At 41.4% G+C, this 22,416-nt stretch overlaps 1 protein-coding gene across 1 annotated transcript in view; it reads right to left on the bottom strand.

The window, feature by feature from the left end:
* The window catches only part of WWTR1 (WW domain containing transcription regulator 1), a 133,222-nt gene that overhangs the window by 108,840 nt on the left and 1,966 nt on the right, over nucleotides 1-22,416 (bottom strand). The window lies entirely within an intron of this gene.

Raw genomic sequence — 22,416 nt, 5'->3', positions numbered from 1 at the left:
AGGGGGCAACAACCCAAATGCTCATCAACTGAGAACCAGATAAACAAAATGTGGTGTATACACGCAATAAAGTATAGTCACCCTTAAAAAAGGAACAGAGTACAGGTAGGTGCTACAACATGGATAAATAAACCTTGAAAACACTATGCCAAGTAAAAGAAACTAGTCACACAATATATAACTCCATTTATATGAAATATCAAGGAGGCAAACCTATAGAGACAGAAAGTAGATTAGTGGCTGCTTAAGGCTGGGGAGGATAAAGGCACGCGTGCGTGAGAGCCCGTGTGTGTGTGTGTGTGTTCAGGGGGTAGGGGATGATAGCTAATAGCTAGCTAGTGAGAGATTCTCTTTGTGGTGATGAGAATGTTCTAAAATTGACTGTGGTTACGACTGCACATACTACGAATATACTAAAAACCACTGCCTTGTATATTTCAAATGGATGAAATATATGGTATATAATTTATATCTCAATAAAGCTGTTTTAAAAATAAGTGTCATGTTAAGCAAATTAAAAGAGCCCTTAGCTATTATCTCCTTCAAGTTCCTCTTCTAAAAGTAAGGAAACCTAGCAGAAAGCCCAATATTAGGGTCTAAATCAGTGGCTCTGCTTTCCAGTACCACTGTTCACTGTCCCCTAGGTACTCGGTTCGGGGCCAGGCCAGGGACACTGGGAGCTTAAATGTGGTTGGGCCTTTTCAAGCCTGGAACAATGAAGCTATAGCCAACAGCCTACTGGTAGCACTGGCTTCAGAAGAGGTGAAGACCACAGGAGTTGAGTAGTCAGGCAGGAGGCGAGACCTGAGATGGGCCTTCAGGATGGAATGCACTGGATGGAGGGCTGGAGAAGAGAGGTGAGGGCACTCCAGGGAAGTGAGACAGGAGCTGCCAAGCAAGCAATTCAGTTTATACCGGGTCTTTCAGATGAGGTTTGAGTAACACTACAGTCTCAATACAAGGAGAATGGGAACATAGGCAGGAGATCAGCCCCGACAGGACAGGATGCCAGGGAGCATTCTGAAGCAACAGGATGAGAGCTGTCTTCACAGAAGACAAGCCTGGCTACAGCGTGCAAGGGACTGAGGTCAGAGGGCCAGTGTGTTGTAATCTGCAAATGAGCTATCAAGACACACACGAGGGTAGGGGCGATAGGAATGGAGCGGAAGGGAGACAAGCAGGGGAAAAACAAAACCCAACCATGTCGAGACTTGTGGAAGACAAAGAGGGACAGCCAGGGCACTGACTCTGGGCCCAGACCGCCTGGGCTTCAATCCTTACTAGCTGTGCCTTGTCAGGTTACTTAAATGCTCTGTGCCTCAGTTTCCTCAGTAAAGTGGGAATAAAAATAGTGTTTCTGGGGAACCTGGGTGGCTCAGTCAGTGAAGCGTCTGCCTTCGGCTCAGGTCATGATCCCAGGGTCCTGGGATCAAGTCCCCCATCGGGCTCCCTGCTCAGCGGGGAGTCTGCTTCTCCTTCTGCCTGCCGCTCCCACTTGTGTGTGTGTGTATGTGTGTGCATCTCTCTCTTTCTCTCTCTCTCTCAAATAAATAAATAAAATGTTTTTAAAAAATAGTGTTTCTGTCAAACAGTTGTTGGGAGAATTAAATGTGGACAGGGCTTAGAACAATGCCTGGGACTGAGTAAGTGCTATACAAAGAATGCAAATGCGTATCAAGCATTCTATAACCCAGCTTCTGAAGATGACAACAGCAACATGGAAAAACCTCATTATCTCCCACCAAGCGTCCTTTTTCACTCACTTTCCCCCATTTATTCATCCCTAGATTCTAAGTTCTAGGAAGAATAAAACATGCTCCCTGCCCTGGAGGGTGGGCCTCCAGGGAGAAATAGGCCAGAAAACAGAACAATGACTATTCTCTGCCAAAATCCATGCATAATAAATGGTTGAACAAACATGCCTGGTGGGCAGCCAAAGCAGCAAGTGAAAGACCCTGGACTAGACAGGCTGGTGTTCCACACGCAAGCCTGCAATTCTCCTGTTAAAAAGCAGCCAGTGCCCTGAGGTAAGGCTCGGCTGGCATTCACCCTTCACCCGCAGGGCTGCCCTTTCCAGAAGTGCCTCAGAACTGGGAACCACTGAGGCTCTTCCCTACCCTGCTTCCTGGTGGCTCACCCTCCGGGCCTGGCCACGGTATCTCCTCACCATGCCTGTTCCTCACAATTTATTTTTTTTTTTTAATTTTAATTTTTTTTAAGATTTTATTTGACAGAGAGAGAGAGTCACAGCAAGAGAGGGAACACAAGCAGGGGGAGTGGGAGAGGGAGAAGCAGGCTTCCCGCTGAGCAGGGAGCCCGATGCGGGGCTCAATCCCAGGACCCTGGGATCATGACCAGAGCCGAAGGCAGACGCTTAATGACTGAGCCACCCAGGCGCCTATTCCTCACAATTTAAATCAAAGACTCTAAGGTCAAAGCCCGAATGCTTTGACAATGCTGGCCAGGAAGCTCTGGGCAGAGCGTGAAGACGACAGAAAGGAGGGACCCATGCCTTTTCTGCACAGGAGGGAGAAACACATTCTGCAGGGGAGGTCTTGACTAAAGAGCCCTGGATGGTCCGAATCAGAACAGGGCTCCATTCTACCCTCAACTTCAGGGGGTTGTGATAAATGTGTGGTGTCCCCCCAACGGGGACCCCGCTTGTGCATACTCACAAGGGATATAGTGCCCATACTTGGAAGACGTTTAAACTATCATACAAATGCAGTCTATTTTTAGTAACTGGACTTGAGTCTCATATCCTTGGATAATTACTTTAAAAAATCTCCCTTCACAAATGATAAAAAAATTCAAATGAAGTGAGAATTCAATTTATACTAGGTCTTTCAGATGAGGTTTAAATAACATCACAGTCCCACTATTAGAATGGGTCAATAACCTGGACAAGGTTGTATCCCAAACATACGATGGGATAATAAATATTAAGATAGATATCTAGCTACTGTTACAGAAAAGCATGCTTTTAAGTAGGAAAAAAAAAAGAATGTTAAAGTAACATGTAAAAAATACCTGAACCAGGTTTGTACATGCAGAAGTATGTATGTCTGAAGGACAGACCATGAACTGGGAAGGGGGCTCACACTCTGAGGGGACAGGCAGGATCGGGAATAGAGAGTAAGAGAGACTGTCACTTTGGCTGAATTTCTCAAAACACAAGAATGTGTTTAAGTATAACTTGGGTAATTTTTTAAAAGGAAAAATAGAGGGGCACCTGGGTGGCTCAGTCGTTAAGCATCTGCCTTCGGCTCAGGTCATGATCCCAGAGTCCTGGGATCGAGCCCCGCGTCGGGCTCCCTGCTCGGCGGGAGGCCTGCTTCCCCCTCTTCCACTTCCCCTGCTTGTGTTCCCTCTCTCACTGTGTCTCTCTCTGTCAAATAAATAAATAAAATCTTAAAAAAAAAAAAAGAAAAGAAACAATAGATACTGTTGCATGTAAATATACTATCGTCTATGAATAAAGTAAAGCTGGTTTATAATTTTAAATTCTTCCTCCCTTTATTCTAGTCAGAAGGGGGCTCATTTTCCACTCTTCAGAGATCTGAAAAGATGGTAATATTAAATTCTGGTTCTGTGTGACCTTAAGGAGCATGTAAAGAATAAAAGACCCCAAGCCAAATCTTAAAATATATTAATAATGGATGTATGATTTAGAATGTGATGTTCCCAGGAGAAATGATTCTCCTGGGTTTATCTGGCTAAGCTTCCTTTCAAGTTTGTTTGTGGATGATGGTGATACCACTAGGAATGAACTTGAGGCTGTGTTTAAATAACTGCAACCAACTAGCTCCTCTGACATCTTTGTACTCACTATTGACACAGTTAATCTGCTTAATTACAGTTTTGTTGATATCTCAAATTCCCCTATTTACTTTGCATCCTGAAAAGTTCTTTGAAACCTAAACAGTCTACCTCTCCAGCTCTGTTTGGAAAGGTTACAATCTTACGATTATTTAAGGGGGGCGGGGAGGGGCATATATCCAGCACTGAGTGCAATGTGGAAATAATCTAGGAATAGATAAATATACTGAATTATTCTCAGCAACTTTTGCTCTCTTGGATCATCATTGTTCAGTTTGAGGAAGTGATTTCTTAGAATTTATAGTAAGACTGATAAATACAGAAAACAAAATATATTCCAAAGTCTAATATACCGTATGTGTACCCACTATGGTGGGCACAGTACCAGCATCTGCCACACAGTACGTTCTCAATAAATATTAATTGGCTTATTGCATAGGAAAGAAGTACCAGATGACTTAAATAATGAAGAAATAAAAAATCATTTCTATTTCTTTCAGCAAATACTATCTGAACTCATCTGTGTGCCAGGCATTGCCCCAGGTACTGGAGAGTTACAGGCAAGGTGAGATTTCTTTTTTGTCCTTAAGAGTTCACAGATTAGGGGCGCCTGGGTGGCTCAGTTGGTTAAGCGACTGCCTTCGGCTCAGGTCATGATCCTGGAGTCCCTGGATTGAGTCCCGCATCGGGCTCCCTGCTCAGCAGGGAGTCTGCTTCTCCCTCTGACCCTCTTCCCTCTCATGCTCTCTGTCTCTCATTGTCTCTCTCAAATAAATAAATAAAATCTTTAAAAAAAAAAAGAGTTCACAGATTAAAGAATGAAAATAAAGCATAAGCACTTTCTGTTGGGGCAAAACATCAAGGGTTGCTTATTATTTCCAACGCTCAAATTCATGTCAAACTTGTTGTACTATTACATCTAATCTAAAAGCATCCATTTCTGCCTTTGACGACCCGGTAACATTTTGATTATTTTAACAGCATGCTCAACATCAGTACTGATCTCAACAAATATTTCCTGGTACCAATATGTGCTAGGCATGAAGGACAATACAACACCAGGTCCATATTCTAAGAGCTGACTCGTTAGGGAAATGAAATAAACACATTCATTCAACGACAAGCCTTATATGACATTTTAATGGGACAAGAGAAAAGATCAAGGGCCAAATTATTCAGACAGATCAAATTAGTCTGGGGATCTGGAGTAGCAGGTGATCTTTTCTAGCTGGTTGGTCCAATAAGGTGTTAGAGAGGAGATGGGGTTGGCTGAAATGTTAGAAGACATTCTAGGCCAGTGAGAGAAATGACACGCTACTCGTCATCAGCAAGTCCAAAGACAAGCCGGTCTGTATGAACTATGCAAAGGCCCTGAGCATAAAATAGAAAACTAGAGAGAGAAGCACCTTCATGATCATAATGGGCTGCCTTCAGGCCTGTTTATTAACATATTCCAAAAAAATCACTGCTCAGTTACATCCACGTATGCCTTGACATGAAGGTGACTGCCTGGAAAGGGATACAAGTCCCAAGTAGAGGGCAGTATATAATTCCTTGACGTTTGTAATTTTAAAAGAGTTCATATGAAGGGCAATGGCATTAGCATAATACTGGCTCTGGACTTTGGATTTTTAACCAAATGTTCAAAATGAGTCGTTTCTCTTGTCTCTGTGTGTGTTTCCCTCACTCTCTTGGCTCATTGCTCTTTTCTCTTCCTTTATTTTTCTCTCTCCACCCTTTTCTGTGTAAGTTAAAAAAAAAAAAAAATCAATGCCACAAGCCTGTACGTTTAAATTCAGCCCACATGACATTTCCTTCGAGTTTAATTGCTTCCATACAATTTATATCCGCTAGTCACGCTAGACCCCAGAGTATTAAACATGCTCTTTTACAAAGAAGCTCTTGTCCTATAATAACCCCCATAATCAAAAGTGCAGGAATTATGGGTAAGGCCCAGCCAGATGATGGGCGAAACAAACAGGTTTTTAATTCAGGCAGGAAGCAAATCGAAGCCAGCCACTCCACCATCAGGCTTGAGAGCAGAAACACTGGGGCACTAGCTCAAACAGAGGTCTGGGTATCACTGCACGTCCAGCCAAGTCTAAATGAAATCAGATAGTTTATCTTAGGGTCACCACACATGCCACTTAAAGACACCAGGTTACATTCTCTCTGCTTTCAAGTCAGCCCATCCAAAAAAGATCTATTGGTGGTCTCCAAGGGCCCCTCTTCAAAACATCTTTAAAATGAACAAATCATTCTTCATTTTTATTCTGAGTAGACTAAAATTACCTCTTCTATCCTCCTATAAACTACTCAGGCAGTATTTCTGGCCATGTTCTATAGGAAAGAACATCTACAAACATCTCAATGTGTCTTATAAACCCTTATCTTTCTGGACACTTGTTCAACCTATCCCATTAGCTTTCCCTCCGCTAAACAAACCGCCTCCCCAAAAGTTCACCTTTGAAATTTACACCTGTACAGAGGCACTAACATGACTCCTTAGATCTCCCTTATTTGGGTAGCCCACTTTGTTCAAGAACTGTGCCTATTTTTCTTACAAAATCCCTTTAAGCAATATTTTTGGTCCTCCTTATATTCAGAAAAATGCCTCTCTAGAAGGATCAGGAGTTTCAAAAAAAAAACAAAAAAACAAAAAAAACACCAATTTTTAATTCCATGCAATCTCTCCTCATGTTCAAAATCCATTCAGGGCAAGAGCAAACAATCTGAACTACTTATCAGATCCACACACTCACATCTTAAAGGATTTATTCAGTGTTTCTACAGCTTACCCCTCTGCTTATGTTTCCTCATTGATTTTCATAAACCAATGATTCTGTCTATGAATAAAGGTTAGAACCAATACACTTTGGATCAGATATGTTATTCTAGTCTTAGAAACTGACAAATGAAAACGTTTTGCTTACTTCCAATGTGCTACTTTCAACCTATTGTAATAAAAAACCAATTTCTATGGTATCACTAAAACACAATGCCATTTGAGTTTTATTTCTCTTTTGCATGCTATACATGTGTATTATTTATTGTAGTAGTCTAGATCTGTACACATTCAAACCCATAATCTCTTTATGTATCAAGTCACTAGGCAAATCAAAGAAAAATCAGACTTTTAAAACATCCATTTAGAAGCTCATACTTACATTTTGGGAAGGAAACCTTATATTTTAATGGTATGAGACATTATTTATTATGCAGTGTCCTTTTATCTTATTCCACAATATAACTTTTTTGTTCTACACTTGGCAGACTTTACTCTCACTGTACAAAACAGACATTGTTTTAAAAACCCATTTGTAATAAGTGTCAGTAAGTACGATCTTTCACTTCAGCTGAAGCAACCCTGTGGCATCAGTTTACACCTCCATGCTCACTTGGAAATGTATAATACTCTTTTTCAACAGCTCTGGAAACTAGACTCCGAAGAGATACATACCAGTCAACCAGGATGTTGACCAGGGCTCAGAAGGACCTTCAGAGAACTCTTCAACTTTGTTTCTAATGCTTTGCTTTAAGGGGAGTATAGACAATGACTTTAATTAGCCACACCATGGGCCCTCTGATCCACACACGGGATGAGCTGGACATTCCAATGCATGTGCAACTGGGAAATCTGCGTCCTGTAATGGTTTTCAACTAATTAACTAGGGCTGGCCAACTATTAGGTTAAATGAAAAGCACCGTGGCAAAACCTGACTCACTTCACCATGGCTAATAATTTAAAAAGGCTGTGCTGGTCCATCCTCTGCACTGCTCACCTGACGAAGTTTCAGGCAAAAGTTTCAACAATTCTGGATCTAACCTTTAAAATCATTTCTTTCATGTTGACACTCCAAGTTGTCCATAATTATTGACCCTACGATCTAATCTGCTCCTACTGTTAAATATCTGTTAATAATCACTGACTGCTCAATAGTTATTAAAATGTAAGCAACAGACAAATACAGAGAACAATGGATCCACTGTCTACTGTATGGGTTTACAGCCCTTGGACCTTTGCTGAGAACTCCGCTTTCCAAAGCCCAAAGCATAGCCCTTGCTATCCTAACACAGAAATGCAACATCAATAAATTCAAATTTAATTTTTTTAGACCACAGATAACTAAACTTTAAAAGCCTAAGTAAAGAAGCAATTATATTTGTAAAATACACTCGGGTAGAGCTTTACCTTTAAGTAGCTCATCCTTTCTCTCTTCCTGCCTTTCCTTCCTTCAAGTTTTTCTACAACATATATTTATGGTTGGATTTTATGTTAAAATGCACAAAAAGACAAATACATGTTGGATGGTATAATTACTTAAGAGGAATTCGTATTTGCCAAAAGTTCTATATGCATAGGCTAGTATTTCACACAGTACATAAAACAAAGACCCATGAAAGTGGAAACAGTTGCACTAGAAAATGTGTCTTCAGAAAACATTAAGTACTTTTATAAACAGCACCAAAGTTCGTTGCTTCTTTTATGATTCTTAATCCCAGCTACTAACTTTACATGTTTATACAAATCCCAAACCAGTAATAAGGCTACCAGGTACTCCCAAATTAGCAGAAGGCAGCAGAATGGCCTTTTTTTTTTTTTTTTTGTCAGAGAAAGAGAGAACACAAGCAGGGGGAGCGGCAGAGGGAGAGGGAGAAGCAGGCTCTCCGCCGAGCCAGGAGCCCGATGTGGGGGGTCAATCCCAGGACCCCGGGATCATGACCTAGCCAAAGGCAGCCATCCAACTGACTGAGCCACCCAGGTGCCCCCAGAATGGTCTTTTGACTACAAAATGTATCCAAACCCAAACTCCAACTCAAACCAGTTTGATACAATCAAACATGTTTTATTTACCTTACATTGTGAAAGGGTAAACTGGCCTCGCATTTACCTGCATTAATTTCGGAATCCCCTTTGCCAGGTACCAGAATCAGTTCCGGAAAATGGAGAAACAAAAGATAGGAGAGATAAACGTTTATCTGTAACAACAGTTCCATAATATTCTGAACCACAAATTTTTAACTGATACTCACCAACCATAATCTGCTATTTTTATGGCCACCATTAAGTATGACACGTCCCAGCAATAACAGTCCTGTGTGCTACAAACCGTGGCAAAGGTTTTACCACAGTCAGGACTGGAGACTGTAATTTTCCTCATGGCAAGGGATTATCATAACAATTAGAGTAATATTTTTACCCAAGTCTTTTAACTTATCTCAGTCAGTTATAAAACACTGATTTCAAACCTTGTTTTAACAGGATGTTTGAATAAGCAAATGTGTGGTCTTTCCATATGGCACTGGATCTGCACAGTGAGAGAACCATGCTCCTTAGCAGGGATGTGGTAGAGTATACGGGAATTTGGGGGATGCCCCTCATCTAACTGCATGCTTCTTTTCTTCATTTTCTCCCTCTTCAAAAACTAGATTGTAGAATTAGTACCCCAGGCCCCAGCTTTTGCTCTACCCTGGGGAAAGAAAGCGGCCTCAGTGGAAAAATCCATTCACTGAAAATCTGTCAGTTCTCATCTTCCTAGAGCTCTAAGAAACATGACACAGAATTTAACCGTTCCTCTTTCTTACAGACAATTTCCTCCCTGGATTTCTTGTACTATTTTCTGCCTTTCCTCCAACCTCTCTGGCTGTCTATCCTTTACAGAGTCTGGACTTTTCTCACTCGATCTGTAACCTCTCTCTCCGGGATCTCATCCACACCTGGATTAGAATAATTATATGTAATAATTACAAATTACAAATAATTACAAATATTACAAATAATATATCTGTAATTCTAATTAGAGAGAAAGGTCTGCAAATATACATATATCTCCCTTGGATATCTGAAATTCACCTCAAACTCAACATGTTAAAAATTTTCTCCACCTATTCTAAACTTACTTCCCACTTGTCACAATTACAGGCACCTCTGTTCGTGCCAGGGACAGCCAGCAACTTGCAAATCTTCCTTCTCACCTCTTTTCCTCACTCCCCATATTTAATCCATTGCCAAAGCCTGTCAAATTACTTCCTTAATATCCCTTAAATGGTTTCACTTCTTCCCTTTGCTAAAACCACCCAAGCAATTTCCCAGCCATTAAATCACTCTGATGAGTTCCTTCATTCCAGAGTGGGAGATTATTCAAGTCACTGCTCCTGAATTCTGAAACTGTAGCTAGAATGTCTACCCCCATTTCATCCCAGTATGGCCCGCAGCAGAAAGTCTTTGAAAACCTGATCAGTTTTGGAGCACCAAAGACATCAACCTCCTGAACCACAAAGCTAAATCCCAGGCTCTGAACCACAGTTACACCAACAAAGCTTTTCATCCTGAGACCTCTCCATCAGGCATCACATCTAGTTCTCCATAATTTAATCCATAGCTATACTCAGTCCTGAGGTTATGTGAGGGTCAGCAAGGAACAAAGACCACCTACGCTGTGCTTCCCACAATACCAAAACAACCAACTGATGCCATTATAAATGAAGTCATGTAATGCATAATAAAATGCCTGGAAAATTGGAAAATATACAAGCAATTGTGAATAGTGGTTACATCGAGGAGTAAAACTAGTGGGTGGAGTACTTTTACTTTTCATTTTATATCCTTCAGTTCTGCTTCATTTTTTATTTAAAAAAAAAAAAACAGCTTTTAAGGGTGCCTGGGTGGCTCAGTCAGGTGAGCATCCAACTCTTGGTTTCGGCTCAGGTCATAATCTCAGGGTCCTGGGCTGGAGCCCCATGTCAGCGGGAAGTCTGCTTGTCCCTCTGCTCCTCCCCCTGTTCCTACTCTCTCTCTCAAATAGATAAAAAAATTTTTTTAAAGCCAGTTTTTAAAAATAAACCTAAAAGTAAAATCAAGTCAATAAGAGTTATGTCTGAGCCTGGGTGGCTCAGTCGTTAAGCGTCTGCCTTCTGCTCAGGTCATGATCCCAGGGTCCTGGGATCCAGCCCTGCATGGGGCTCCCTGCTCAGTGGGGAGCCTGCTTCTCTCCCTCTGCCACTCCCCCTGCTTGTGTTCCCTCTCTCCCTGTGTCTCTCTCTGTCAAATAAATAAGTAAAAATCTTTAAAAAAAAAAAAAAAAAAAAAGGTTATGTCTGTTCATTTTAATTACATTTATCATTTGTTTGCATTTTCTACTTTCTGATGGGTTATCAATGGCATCCTCAACCTCTGAACCCTAGGCCACGAACTGTTTTTCATGAGCAAACTGAGAGAAAGACAAATATTCAGTATCACAGTATTTGCAGAAAAGCCACCCCAAAGGAATATGTATTTTTACTAAATTATCCAGCATGTGTATTTTTCTCCATTCACCATGTTTTGCACTGAGTCTGTAGCTGACAGTGCTTGCAGGTAGATTAGTCACAAGAAAGAACAGGATTTGGGATTACCCACAGTGTTCAGAATTGAAGTGTGCCAAAGCATATTTTTAAAACAATGAGCACAGTGGCCAAAAAGACATAAAATATATTATGTACTAGAAAATAGATGATAATCATTCTTTGTGCCACAGAATTTGTTTTCATATTAGGACTCAATATCCAACATCTTAGATTAATTATTTTTGTGAAGTTAATGAGAGGTATAATAAACTGGTTGGTTGATACAAAAGGCAGTTGTAAGGATGGATGGAAAAATAAAATGATACTTAGGTAAATGGATGGTGGATGAGAAGAAAGAAGAAAAGAGAAAAGAAGAGAAAAAACAGAAAAAAAAGAGAAACATATCAGCGTCTCTCAAACTATCTGTGGAAAGGGATCAGTGTTTTTCTATTTTCAAAATCTGTCAAGATCAGTATGTGGTCCTATTGTAGATGCCTTGTACATAGCTTGGGCCACACATGACTCATCACACAAATGTGGCACACCCAAGTTACCGTGTTCCATCAGACAATCCCACTGATCACGTGCTTAGATGTCGAAGCAGTATCATTTTGTATACAAGTCTCTAAACATTCTTGACTTCTGTATCTAGTCTGTAACAGGTGAGTTACATACATCTGTACACTAGTGTCAGTTCAGAGACCCCACTTTGAGTCGCACTGAGATACTTGATCAGCCACTTCACGCTGGGATACCATTCATTCTAATCGGTAGGGCATCCATCTAACTGGCCAGCGTGCATTTGCCAGACCATGCACCACCCTTGTATAAGAAGGGTGGGTATAATGATTAATAGTTAGGATAGTAGATGATAGATAAATTAGATAACAAGCAAGCTAAATAGGTAATTAATTAGATAGGGGCCATACTGCTGCTCTTTGTGTAGAGTATCTCTGGATAAAGTGTTAACAATCGTTCTCTATAACCAGGGATCCAGGGAAGATCAGAAGAACTTATTTTTCCATCTTCATTCCAATTTCATTCCTCCAGTAGTGTTTGGGCATATATTATTTTTATAATTAAAAAGAGAAAATCGGGGTGCCTGGGTGGCTCAGTCGTTAAGTGTCTGCCTTTGCTCAGGTCATGGTCCCAGGGTCCTAGGATCGAGTCCCGCATCGGGGTCCCTGCTCCGCGGGAAGCCGGCTTCTCCCTCTCCCACTCCCCCGGCTTGTGTTCCCTCTCTCGCTGTGTCTCTGTCAAGTAAATAAATAAAATCTTTTAAAAAGAGAAAATCGGAAACAATCTTAAATGTCCCATCAATAAGGGATCAGTTAAAAAAAATTATGCTACATCCATACGATAGAATACTATAGTCATTAAAGAAAGAAAACAGATACATACGTACGGAAAAATAACCACCAAGAAATACTAAGTGAAAAAAGTTGCAGCTGAGTATGTATAGTACACTACCATTTGCATTGTACTGAAAACAGTTTAAGTGGGTATATGCATACACATGCTTACACTCACATAGAGTTTCTTTGGAAAGACAAAAGAAACTGGTGCTCTAGGGAGGGGACCAGAGGATTAGGGTAGGGTGAAACTTCTCACAGTATGCGCTTTGGTACTATTTGAATATTTTTTATCATTTATGTGTATTTACTACCTAGTCAAAAACTTTTTTTTTTTAATTTAAAGAAGTTATCTGAAAACATTAACACGTGACTGAGCATTGTGACTTCGTGTGCAAAGGCTCTCGATAGGCTTCCCTAACAGTTCAGGAAGGATGTGCTTGAGAGGGAGGTCCTGAGCTGCTCAGCCAGGCCCCCTCAGGGAACAGGACCTAGGTGGGCTTCGGTGGAATAACTGCTTCTGGAATCTCCATTTTGCCTCTGCCCAGTTGATCAGTCTCAGAGAAAACTGAGAAACTATCCAGAACCACAAGAAAGTATTCTGGAATCAGCCAGACCCGCAAGCTATTCGTTTATAAGCAGAAATGGCAGATTCAGTGGGGGTGGGCCCGACTCAAGCGTAGCCTCATATCCTACTAACTTGGAAAGCAAAGACCACCCACTACTGTGGAACAGCATATGCTAAATTGAATATATGACAGATGGATAGATCTATGGAGGGACAGATGGGCGAATGAATTGTTACGAAAGGTTCTATTATTTCAGATTCTTAAATCAGTATAAAATCCTTAGTTCCTTAAAGAACTAGGAATATCTCAACATAGGAGGCAATGGTGGGGTCTTGTGCTACATTTGAATAAAGCCAGGACTGGTGTATCTCAAAATTAGGGGATGAGAAAATTGACACTGACTAGCAAAAAGGTCAGTAATGCCCATCCTAGCTGAGATTCCAGAGCCTCAATGGGATGCACAGGTCATCCACCAAACATCACTTACTTTCAACCCAAGTCAGGCCAAATGTTTCTGGGCCTCAAAAACACACCCTGAGCACTTCTGCCCCTGAACTTCTCTTCCTACCCCTCTTTCCTAGAAGGCCTCTTTGCTCACCGCATTCCTCCCATTTTTCAAGGCTCCATGTATGTCCAACCACCTTTACAGAGACTTCTCTGAAGAACCACTCCCCCGCTGTCCACCTTCTCCACCGCATCACAGTATGCGGAGCTAGGATTCTAAACTTGTAGTCCAAGGGGCACAGACATGATGCAATTATATTCCCAAGCATGGCAGAGTCCCATGAGGAATTCTAGTGCACGAGCCTGCAATGCAGATGGCCACCAGAAAGTATTAGAGGAGTCCTTCCTTATCAAGCACGCACCTATTTGCCAGGCACTGTGCTCAACTTATACAATGATGAGCAAGACAAATATCAATCTTGCCCTCATGGAGGTGATGATATAGTGAAAAAGACAAATAACTAAATAGAAATATGGCACTAGTGTGGGGGGCCTGTGAGTCAGGGAAAACCTCCTGCAGGGGTGGCATCGAAGCTGATGCCTGAAAGCAGCATAGGAGTTAACCAGGCAAGAAGCAGGAAAATAATGTTCCAGGCACAGGTAACAGATTGTGCCAAGTTCCTGGGGCCAGCGGGAAGACAGCCAACGAGAGAACTAAGAGACGTTCAGCACGGCTGCAAGTTTCAGACCTGTAACCATAACAGAAACGATTGCCTTATTATGACACCCCTCCCAAGAGCTTCCAACACAGAGCGAGCAGCTGCTCTAGGCTCTACGGCCACAGAGGGCCCAGAGGCCGCTATTTAGCCTGATTTCGTCTGTGTTCTCCTTGTCTCCCCAGCTAGACCATCAGCTGCCTGAGGTTGGGGAAACCTGCCACACATTTCTCCCCTCACAGCATACTGCACAGGGCTAGCACACAAGAGAGGCTGGTGATTTTTCATTGTCGATGCTGAAACAGCTAACGATCCTTCTGGTGGCATAAAGGAAAGGTCTCGGGAGATCGCACACACATCCCTGCCACCGCCATCTCAACTGGGACCAGTAACAGTAATAAATAAACTGTCAGCAGTGCTTACTGTGCCAGCCATGTCTCCCTTTCTTATTTATCATCTGCTGTGCCTGGATGGAACATTAGAAGTCCAGGAAGGAGGGCATGCAAATAAAGAATACGCTGAAGGAAACTCGTGTGACCTAAGGATCTGCCATAATCCTACCTCTTATCCTGAGGTGACTTTAATGGAGAATTCTGGGTTAAGAGTTTAGCAATTACTGTGTCAGTTCATTCCTAAAAAAAAATAACCCCAAACAAGAAAAACACAAGCAGTTCCCAAAGAGCATCCATTTAGTAAGATAAGCTCCAGGCTTCAGTTACTGAGCTATGGCTGAGAGATTTCCCCACACCCTACCACACCTACCCAAATCTACGACTCCACCTTTTTTTTGTTTGTTTTTAAGATTTTATTTTAAGTAATCTCTACACCCCATGTGGGGCTCGGACTCACAACCCTGAGATCAAGAGTCGCAAGCTCCATCGACTGAGCCAGCCAGGCGCCGCTACGACTTCATCTTTACATGCTTCTTTGCTTTCTTTCTCCTGAAGTTTTTATAACTCTCCCACCCTCCAATTTAAAAAGAAATATATGGGGCGCCTGGGTGGCTCATATGGTTGAGTGGCTGCCTTCAGCTCAGGTCGCGATCCCAGGGTCCTGGGATCGAGCCCCGCGTGGGGCTCCCTGCTCGGCGGGAAGCCTGCTTCTCCCTCTCCCCCTACTGGTCCCCCTGCTTGTGCTCTCTCGCTCTCTCTGTCAAATAAATAAAATCTAAAAAAAAAAAGAAGAAGAAAAGAAAAGAAACATATGTTTATTGAAGGACATCTGGAAATACAGAAAGGCAGAAAGTAAACAAGAAAAATCATCCAGAATTCCAGAAATGACCATCGAAAACATTTCGGTATCTATCCTTCTAGCACATACACACACACACCTTTAAAAGTAAAATCAGGATTATGCTATTATCACTAGGTATTGTAATTGTTGGTTTTCTTCTGTTATATCCCACTTGTTTGATATTTAGGACTTTTTATTTCCAAGCATTAATAATTAACTATTAAATCAAGAGATATAAATGAAAATATACTACGTATCCACAAAGCACACTGAAAAAAAAAAAAAACTTTAACTTGATTCAGATATAAAAATCTCAACTATAGGCGCCTGGGTGGTTCAGTCGTTCAGTGTCTGCCTTCGCTCAGGTCATGATCCCAGGGTCCTGGGATCGAGCCCCGCATCGGGCTCCCTGCTCGGCGGGAAGCCTGCTTCTCCCTCTCCCACTCCCCCTGCTTGTGTTCCTGCTCTCGCTGTGTCTCTCTCTGTCAAGTAAGTAAGTAAAATCTTTTTAAAAAAAAAATCTCAACTATAAAAAGGCACAGAAAAGGTTTCCCAAAGTACGGTCTGTAAAACATTCCTGAGTGGATGGCAACAGACGATAGTTGGAATAAAAATGTTCAAATCACATGTGTTTGTGAAATACTGGCTTAAACAAAAATAAACCAGTTTTTCTGATAAGTGACTTTGGAGTCCTTAATGTATATTGTGAAATTCCAAGAGAGGGATAGAGCATGCAACATATCCCAAACTTCCTGGTCCAGAAACCCCCATGTTCACAAAGCATCTGAATGGACTGGGGTTCCAAAGAATACAGTTTGGAAAACCCTGCTCTCCTGATATTTCAATGCACTAAAACATGCACAGTCACCCTCAGACCAGTGAAAGGGCCACCCTCTCAGAATCTGCCCTTCATTAATAAGCTAATTACTTCAGTCCTGTCTTTCAAACCACCTTTCTAAAAGAAAACCATCCCCTGGACTGGTTGATTTTTTTTTTTTTTTTAAGATTTTATTTATTCATTTGAGAGAAAGACAGAGAGCATGAGCAGAGGGAACGGCAGAGGGAGAAGCAGACTCCCCGCTGCACAGAGCCCAATGTGATACTCCATCCCAGGACCCTGGAATCATGACCTGAGCTGAAGGCAGACGCTTAAACAACTGAGCCACCCAGGTGCCCCTGGATTGGTTGATTCTTTTACTTCCATCACCCTCTCCTGTGATTAGATACATAAATAAAGAAGGAAGGAAAAGAAGGAAGAGAAAGGAGAGAATGATATATAAGGCTGTAATTCCTACAAGTCCTAACTGGTCAACAAACAAAAACCAGGACTCAATACTGCCTCAAACCTCTACAGCAATTTATTTCTCATCAATCTCTGCAATGATAAAGGCAATGAGAAGCAACCTGGCTCTTTTCTTCCCCTGCAACTACTTTACTAACATTATTTAATTAACCCTCTTAACAAGCCCTCGTCAGTGTACCTGATCCTGACATCCATTAGGTCATCTGCCTTCCCTGTCACATCTGTGTTCCCTATAAAATGATACACATTTATTAAAGGTGGAAACCTTGACATGAATAAAATATAAATAGGCACTGTGGATATACTATCCACTTCTGGTTTGTTTTTCTCATCACCTCTCTCTCTCCAGCACCCAGAGCTCCAAATTTGACCACCCAGACGGAGCTCAGAAGCAAACTCCAATGCTCCATCCACCACTCCAGAGTTATCTGGTCACCAAGGAGACCTAATTACAGGGCCTAATTACGGGCACGTAATTGGCATGAGGCATCATGGTGCAGGGGCAGGAGTACAGGTTTTAGAATCACATAATTCTAATCACATCCCTGCCACTCACCTGATACATGACCCTGGGCCACTTACTCAACTTCACTGAGCCTCAGTTTCCTCAAGAACAAAATGAGATAATAATATGTACCTATTCACAGGGTCACTGTGAGGGTTAAAAAAAAAAAAAGAATATATGTGAAAGTACTTAGGGTTATTAAAAAAAAAAAGGAAGTTTCACACACACGTGTCGGGAGTGTACTCCACAGGTGATACTGGGGTTGACTCTCTGGAAAGCACTGACTCAGCTCTCTGCCTCGTCTGGCACAGGGCAGGTCATCAACAGATGTCACTTACTCCCCTCCTCTTCTCTCTCCACTTCTTGATCCCTCCCCCCTTACACACAAAATGGGCCCAACTAGTAGCTATGAGCCAGATTCCAAAACACCGAAAAGTAGACCCTCTTCAGAAGAGATGCCGTATCCTCTGCCCAAGAAGCTTAAGTCACGGGGCACCCACAGTGGGCATTCCTATTTAAGTTTTTTAACAGGAAAATTGACTCAGTCTTTATTTTAAATTTAAAAAGCTGACTTACAATTCCAGATTCAGGTTGTCATTCAGAGCCATAACTATAACCAAGAGTCACAACCAACTTTCATTCTATTGTCAAGGTTTCTGCATCTGATTTTGGCCAGGTAGAAAGGGTATGTGTGTGGACAAAGAGGCAACTGGAGGCAAGAATGAACTTGTACTGAAATTCTGCTATGTGCCAGACACTTCAAATATGTTATCTCATCTAGTCTTTCAAATATCATGAAATAGGTATTACTCTTACTAACAGGTGTTTTACAGACAAGGAAACCAAGGCAGCTGACAATATTTAAGGACAAAAGGCCCTTCATGAAAACAACTACATTATATTGCCACCCAAAGGTAAATTAAAAAAAAAAAGTCAGTTCTTTTTTAAGAAAATAAATATTTTCAAATTAAAAAGTATTTGAACATTTTACCTCCCATAAACACTTCTTAAGTTACTCAAGCATGGGCACCTGGGTGGCTCAGTCGGTTAAGTGTCTGCCTTAGGCTCAGGTCATGATCCCGGGGTCCTGAGACTGAGGCCCACACTGGGGTCCTGAGACTGAGCCCCGCATTGGGCTCCCTGCACAGCAGGGAGTCTGCTTCTCCCTCTCCTCCTGCCTCCACCTCCCCCCTTGTTCTCTCTCTCCCTCCCTCTCCGTCCCTCTCTCTCTCTCTCAAATAAATAAATAAATCTTAAAAAAAAAAGTTACCCAAGCATGTACTCCAGCAAAATGAGGGCATAAATCAAAAGAGGAAGACATGAGAAAAGGAAATGGAAATGATGCTACTTCCGGCCATGGAGAGAAGTAAAGAGAAGTGCCAGGATGACAGCTCTGTTGGAGGCCTAGAGAACAATCAGAATCCAGAATGGCATAGAAAGATAAAGGAATCTGGGCATAAAAGCTTAGGGAAACAAGACTTGATAGAACTGATGGAATTTGGAGCCTAAAAAATTCTGAGAGGCAAATAATATATAAACAAATAAGAAGGCAATTAGAAATACTTGAAAAAATGTTTCAGAAAGTCAAGGTCCAATTATGAAGGTCCCATCCCTGCCACACACGTATCAGGTGAGTGGCAGGGATGGGATTAGAATTATGTGATGCTAAAACCTGTACTCCTGCCCCCACACCATGATGCCACAAATTTAAACAACTGGTTAAGAGTTTGAGGGGTGCCTGGGTGGTTCAGTCAGCTCAGGTCACGATCTCAGGGTCGTGGGATGGAGCCGCATCCAACTCTGTGCTCAGTGCTTGAGATTCTCTCTCCCTCTGCTCCACCCCCCCCACTTGCACACTCGCTCTCTATCGCTAAAATAAAAAATAAAATCTTTAAAACGAACAGAAAAGGAGTTTGATGGAAAGAAAGAATCCATTCAACTTTGGTGCTGGATATATCCTCCTTTGATTGCCCAGGAGTCCTGACACGAGACTGAATGTAGGAAGTCTAAACTTTAACCTTAATATAAAAGGCAACGAATTATATTTATAGAAATGTAATAATGTAAATGTTGTCTCTAGATTTTCAACTTTAATAATAATTTATGAATAAGAAGGTCAAGTTAAGAGCAAAGCACAAAACTTTTATTGGTTACGGGTTCAGGGCCTGGACCGTTAAGGTGTCATGGACAGAATGAATTGTAGAACAGGTAGCCCCCAAACCTCCTTGACTTGCAAAAGGGGGAATCAAGAAATAAGTTGACAAAGAATAACAAAGGTGATCTAACAGACAAACTAAAAATAAAAAAAATATTAAATTTGGGGGAGAAAAAAGTTTAAGGAGCTACATTCTCATTTTCAATCAGAAGTTAAAAGTCGATAAATCGAAAAAGTGTGGTAAAAGCATACTAGGTAGGGTTAAGGAAGTAACAATCTAAGAATTAAATACAGAAACAGTTAAAATAAAACCTAAAAGGCTCCCTCTGTGAGCCTTGAGGAGGTGAAGGAAACCATTGTTTTTCAACAAAAGTCCTTCTGTACTATTGGACTTGTTACTGAGTGCAAAGATCACTTTGACAAAAATAATTTTCTATGACACTTTTCAGAAAAGGGAAAACACCAAAATTATTACTAAAAACTGGGAGTGGCAAGCAAATGTTATCACTGAAATTATATTTAATAGTGGGGATAACAGGCTCCTGGGTGGTTCAGTCGGTTAAGCGTCTGCCTTCAGCTCAGGTCATGATCCCAGGGTCGGGGGATCGAGTCCTGCATCGGACTCCCTACTCAGCGGGTAGTCTGATTCTCCGTCTCCCCCTGCCCCTCTGCCTGCTTGTGCTCTCTTGCTCTCTCTGTCAAATAAATAAATAAAATCTTCAAAAAGAAAAAAAAAAAAAAAGGAATGGGAATAAAGTATTTTTTCTTATAGAATGTTACTCATATAAAATTTTTCTGTAAGAATATAAAGTCCTACTGAAGCCAAACTGTTTTCTTCTTTATAATTCTGTTTTCTGGTTTATGTGTAATAAATATGTATCCCATTTATACCCAGAATTTCTTTTTTAATTTTTAATGTGATCAGTGGTCAAAGTCAGTGTGCCAGGTGGCTAAGAGCCCAACACCTACATGCCCCCAGCCTGATTTATGAGCTTTAAAGAGCAGCAGGAACAGGGCAGTAATTTTCAGGGGCCGTGTGTTTTCACATCAACCCTCTCCACTTGTGTATGCTACCCTAAAGAAACACTGCAATGAAAGGTGTGACCGCTCAGAAAAGGTCCCCTTTAAGAGGTAGCAGAAAGTCATTACATCATATACATAGGAACAATCTTACCTAAGAAAATCACAAAAAGCTTTTTAAAGCTTCTTAATGGCCCGGCTTTGTTTCCCATAAAACTCATTGTTCAGCTGGGGAAGTGACAGGGGGGATAAAGGTAGGAGTGAGGAAAATGGAAAAGTGCTCTGTAAGTAGTTGTCAACAGAGGAGAGGTCCAGTCCAGGGTCTACCATTAAATAACCACATGACTTTCCCAAAGTCACACGGTCACCCTTCCCTGGCCTTGGGTTTTCTAGCCAAAAAAAAAAAACAAAACAAAAAAATCAAACCTGACCCTGGTCCAATCTGAAATCCTTTTAATTTCTCATTTATAAAAGCCTTGACTGACAGAAACAATGATAGGATGGATGCCACTGTTAGCCCCATTTCACAGATGATGGAGCAAAATAGATTTTATGACAATCAATTCAGGGTCAGTTGCCACTATTTTTCAAGGTTCTATTTAATCCATCAAAATACGTTGCCTTTGGTGGCTATGCAACGAAGTATGACATACAACATTTAACTTACTCCAACTTTAAACAAAGCACCCCGAAAAGCTCAGACAACTCCTGGCAGATTGCTTGTCCTGAAAGACAATAGTCACAATGACTTAATTTAAACTTGGCCAGAAAGTTTCCAGGGGCCGCATCAAATCAGGCTAGACTACTACCTACCCATTTTTTCAGCTGTGGTCTTCACTGACTACCCAAAGTGAAAGAAGATGTACTCTGCTTTGGGCTGCAGGGTGGTTGTAGTTGGGCGGATGGACAAATGAATCTGAGCAACTTTCTCTAAACCCAAAACTAACTTCCATTTTTGCCCTAGTTTCAATCATTCCATCATTATGCACTTGTGCATAGAAGGGAATTTTTTTGCTTTTGGGGGGGTCCTTTTTTTCCTAGCTTTCCTCCAATATTAGGCAAGCCTCTTATTTCATATTTTTAATAACCACAGTTATACTGATCATATATCATATACTTGTGCAAGTATATATTCATAAGCACAGTTTAAGTCATTTGGGACCAAAAAAGATAACCCTAAATTACTGTAAATTATTGGACCATTTTTCTATTTGCATTTATTACTAAGTCCATTTCTAGAAAAGTCACAATAAATATTCAAAACCGCACTTACCTAAGTAACCTTAATACAAGATCATTTTGGAGCTTTATGTACCATAGAAACTAATGTCAGCCTTCAGAACAGTATCATCACATTTAGAAAAATGTCATGTTATTACATCACATACTTGAATTCCACCAGCCATTAGGAAGTCAAAGCATCGAGTACACGTCCACACTAACACTCAAAGCCTGGGGGAAGGCCAGTTGTGGAATGACCATCAAGTCTGTTTCAGGACAAGTGCTTCTCAGCATCACACCAACCCCAGAAACAAAATAAAGAACTCCTCCTTGCACAAGATGTCAACAGCATTGGGATGGGGAAGCAATAACTGGTCACCAGTATGAGTCAAAGAGTTGACTGTAGCAAACCTCATCCATTACTGTGTATTTGTTAGAAGATCCAACTGACAGCAATCAAATACTAGTGCCAAAGAAAGGCTTGATTATACTTTTAAAAGAGCACATAACGTCCTAGCGTAAGTTTTAAACTAAGGCTTCTCCATCAAAGCAATTTCGGCTTTAAAATAAAGTCTAAGGCAGGTTCTAAGAAGAGAAGTTTCTTTCCATGGCAATGAATGGCCAGTCAGTGCAGGCAATCCGGAACCAAGTGGACCAGCTGCTGGCACAACCTCCAGCCAGGCCATCAATAGCCTGACCCCCCTTGACCTCACTGGTTATGTTTCAAGTTCCAGCGCGTTTCTCCTCTGGAAC

Source organism: Halichoerus grypus, chromosome 1 (assembly GCF_964656455.1).
Source record: "Halichoerus grypus chromosome 1, mHalGry1.hap1.1, whole genome shotgun sequence".
NCBI lineage: Eukaryota > Metazoa > Chordata > Mammalia > Carnivora > Phocidae > Halichoerus > Halichoerus grypus.
Note: the sequence above shows the minus strand (reverse complement) of the source record. Positions and strands in the feature narration are given on the sequence as shown.